A 3,958-nucleotide genomic window follows, 5' to 3' on the forward strand; every position below is an offset into this window, starting at 1 on the left:
CTGCTGTAAAAAGGAAGGAACTCCTACCATTTGCAACAGCATGGATAGACCTGGAGAGAATTATGCTAAGCGAAATAAGTCAGTTGGAGAAAGATAAATATCACATGATCTCACTCATTTGTGGAATATAATGAACAACATAAACTGATGAACAAAAACAGATCCAGAGATAATCATCGATCAGACTGTCAAACCTCAGATGGAAGGTAGGGGAGGGTGGGGGTAAGGGGGAGAGATTAACCAAAGGATTTGTATGCATGCATATAAGCATAACCAATGGACACAGATACTAGGGAGTTGAGGGCATGAGTGGAGGGGGCAATCGGACGTCCCTCAAGGTGTCCCAAATTGGTGAGGGTGCAGGCCGGGCTGAGGGACTCCCCCCCTGCACGAATTTCGTGCACCGGGCCTCTAGTATATGTATATGTATATGTATATGTATATGTATATGTATATGTATATGTATATGTATGTTCTGAGCTTTCTATTGTTCCACTGAGCTTCTGGTCTCCCCTGTCTTTATTATTTCAGCCTCATGGCTCATTTCAATCCCTTCCCTTTCCCCAGGTTCTTTGCTATAAATACTAATATTTATTATTCCATTTGGACTTGAAAATAACTGCTAGGTTTCAAGCAAAAAATAACTATGAGATTATGATTATGATTGCATTAAATTTTTATATTAATTTGAAGAGAAGTGGTGTTTTTACAGTGTTGAGTCTTCCCACCCAGGAGTATATTATATCTCTCCCACTATTCAAGTTATATTTTATGCCACTTACTACATTTTTATATACTGTCTTCACATTGCAAATTTCTTGTTAAGTACTTTTTAAGCTATTTTATACTTGGGGTACTATGATGAATGGAAACATCTTCCATTATGGTTTCTAACTGGCTATTGTTTGTTTATGTGCCTCTAGATTTCACTCTGATATTTGAGTTACTCTTTATAATTCTGAAATATAGAACTAGAGCTGATTTGAAGAATTAAGATTGATAAGCAGAAGTTATATAGACTATCCAGGCCATAAGGGCTATATCAGCACCAGCATGCTGGCTGATGCATTCTAGGCACTCAATATCTATTGTGCACTGGAATGAATGATTTTTGCTTAACAAAAGGAAAAATGCCAAAATCGGAACAATGGATTTCTTTATGCATGCCCCATGCCTCATAATATCCTTTCAGATTCTACATATCCACTGGTCAGGATATTTCAGTGCAATTTATATGCTAACTAAAGGATATATAATAGCCTAGCCAGTTTGGCTCAGTGGATAGAGCGTTGGCCTGTGGACTCAAGGGTTCTGGGTTTGATTCTGCTCAAGGGCACATGCCCGGGTTGCAGGCTTGATCCCCAGTAGCAGGCGTGCAGGAGGCAGCCAATCAATGATTCTCTCTCATCATTGATGTTTCTATCTCTCTCTCCCTCTCCCTTCCTCTCTGATATCAATTAAAATATACTTTAAAGAATATATAATAAATGGCATTAATCTGAAATTTTACTTCTCTAACTATTATGTTAAAATAAAAACATGTAGACCTGAGGAAATAAGAGCCTAGTCTAGAAGAATATGGTGTACATATGTTGGTTTGGCTGCCCAGCACCCATTCTCACTTTCACTAGGAATAGCATCCTGATGTTACTTAGGGAACTACTTCCTTCTCCTCCATCAGATATCATCTTTTAATCAAGGTATATATACCACCCCGCCCCTAGCCCCTGGTCAAGAACACTCAAAGCTAGGTCAGGCCGATACATCTTCCCTGGGGTATGTACCTTTAGGAGGGAGACAGAGGAGGTGTAACTATTGGTATCTCTTCTTTTCAACAGCAAAACCCTGCTGAGACCCCCTATCTCTTCATGCCACAGTCCTTGGAGTTGCCTTCCTGCCTCTTTTCTGAGAGGTATTATGCTTCCCTCCAATAAATTCCTTTCTGATTATAGTAGCCAAAATTAGTTTTTATTGCTTGCAAACAAGGAAACACTAATGGTACAAGGGAAGGAAGAATCACAAGGTATTTCAACAAAAGAAATTGCATAACTTGGTGACAGAAGGGAAGAGAGGCTCAGAGACACAGCCTTTAGGCTAGGACACTTGGGACCATCTTATGCCAGGTGCATACTGATAGAAAAAAAGTCAGGCTTTTAATGACAGTTTGCAGTGTTCATTATCCATTTCGATTCAGCTTCTTATAAGATTAATTATGAGCACTTCAGTTTGAGGGGGCTTGCTCATTACCACATCTCTGCTTTCACTTTCCATTGTTACTAATTTGATGATGATCATTTGATTTATTTTGATCATCTTTTACTTGAAAGGCCACATTTGTAGCTGAATTCATCTCCATCCTTTGGAAATTGTACCTGCAAATGTTCAATAGACACATAGAACTTAGTTTTATGGAAACAAGTTGCTTTTAGACATGCAAATGAAAGTTGGTGCTTCTATTACCCAGAAGTCTGATTCTCTGCTGCTGGGAATATATAAGGACAGCTTGAGAAACTCTTCTTTGGGGTGACTGGGCAGAATGTCAAGTACAAGTGAGTCAGAGGATGAGAGTGTGTAGCTGGGAATGGACTTTGGGAGTCCCTGCCAGCCTGGAACACACAGAGAGGAGTGTGTGTGGACATGTCTGCCCTACTGAAAGTCAGCTACTGAGGTGTATGTCTCTAGTTTATAGCTTTTATGCTGATTTGCTGAGGGATTGAAATAAGTCCTCCTATTAATGGGTATCTCAGTTTTCTTTACCACTAAGGTAAAAGGATTTTATTCTTTTGTAATGGAGGGACACCGTGAGTGAAGTAATGTGGCTTGTGAGTAAATGTGTGACCGAAAGGCAGTCTCTCTCTGAGGTGCCTGGTACACATGCATATCTAATCTCTGATCCAATGGAATTTTTCTTGTACAGAGGCCTATTCTCTAAAAGTCATTAGGTTACTGAGCCATTATTTTAAATTGAATATTGAAAATAATTCAGTAGTATTATTTATAGCATAACCTATAATGGAATTGAATCCTATTGTAGAAGCTGCTCTTCAGTTTATAAAGATACCAAAACGCACAGCTAGACAGGTTGTTTGAAAATTCATTTCTGTAATGTTTCCCAGCTGAGACTTTGTGAGTCAGATTTGTGCCAGAAGCAAACTTTCAGGGACTGTCATTAAACACCCAAAGAGTGATTTCTAATGGCACACTGGCCCACATCTAATGATTTCTCTGCTTCTAGGCACTGCTGTAAAGGGCAGCATCCATTTTTAGGATCCTGGAGAATATTGTATGTCCAGTGGAGGCAGAGAAGGGGGAAGGAGGCCATTGGCATACCTCATTTTCTCATACAAAAAGTAAACAGTATAGCCCACTACTGTCTTTACTCAGCATAAAATGATTTCTGTCTAAAAAAAGAAACATGCAAAAATCAGAAAGAAAAGTCCTGATTACTGCTGCTGTTGGGCATTGGAGTCTAATTCGAGAGAGTAGAAGACTGAAAAAAAAATCATTTTCTATCCTCACCAGAGGATATGTTTATTGATTTTTTTATTTTCAAAGTTTTTGAGAGAGAGAGAGAGAGAGAGAGAGAGAGAGAGAGAGAGAGGTGTGAGAGGAACATGCTCCCATACATGCCCAACCCTTTGGTATATAGGATGCCACTCCAACCAACTGAGCCACCCAGTAAGGGCTGAAAATTTTTAAAAAGCTGGCAAAAACAAGTGATGGTCTGGCCCAGTCTTTAAGGAATTAACCAAGTTATCTGAAAGAGAGGAGCACTCAGCACTCATGGAATTCCATCCCAATCCAGAACGATCTCCTGCAGTGATGGGAGCCTATTTCATTGTCATGGTAAAGAAACTGACACATCCCCTGAGGGCTTCCAGACTGTGAGAGGGGGCAGGCCAGGTTGAGGGACCCCACCCACAGTGCACACATTTTTGTGCACCAGGCCTCTAGTTAT

At 40.0% G+C, this 3,958-nt stretch overlaps 1 protein-coding gene across 1 annotated transcript in view; it reads left to right on the plus strand.

The window, feature by feature from the left end:
• LOC106723591 (sodium/hydrogen exchanger 9-like) overlaps positions 1-3,958 on the plus strand; it is a 132,706-nt gene that overhangs the window by 5,420 nt on the left and 123,328 nt on the right. The window lies entirely within an intron of this gene.

This window comes from Myotis brandtii, unplaced genomic scaffold, assembly GCF_000412655.1.
Source record: "Myotis brandtii unplaced genomic scaffold, ASM41265v1 scaffold210, whole genome shotgun sequence".
Classification (NCBI taxonomy): Eukaryota; Metazoa; Chordata; class Mammalia; order Chiroptera; family Vespertilionidae; genus Myotis; species Myotis brandtii.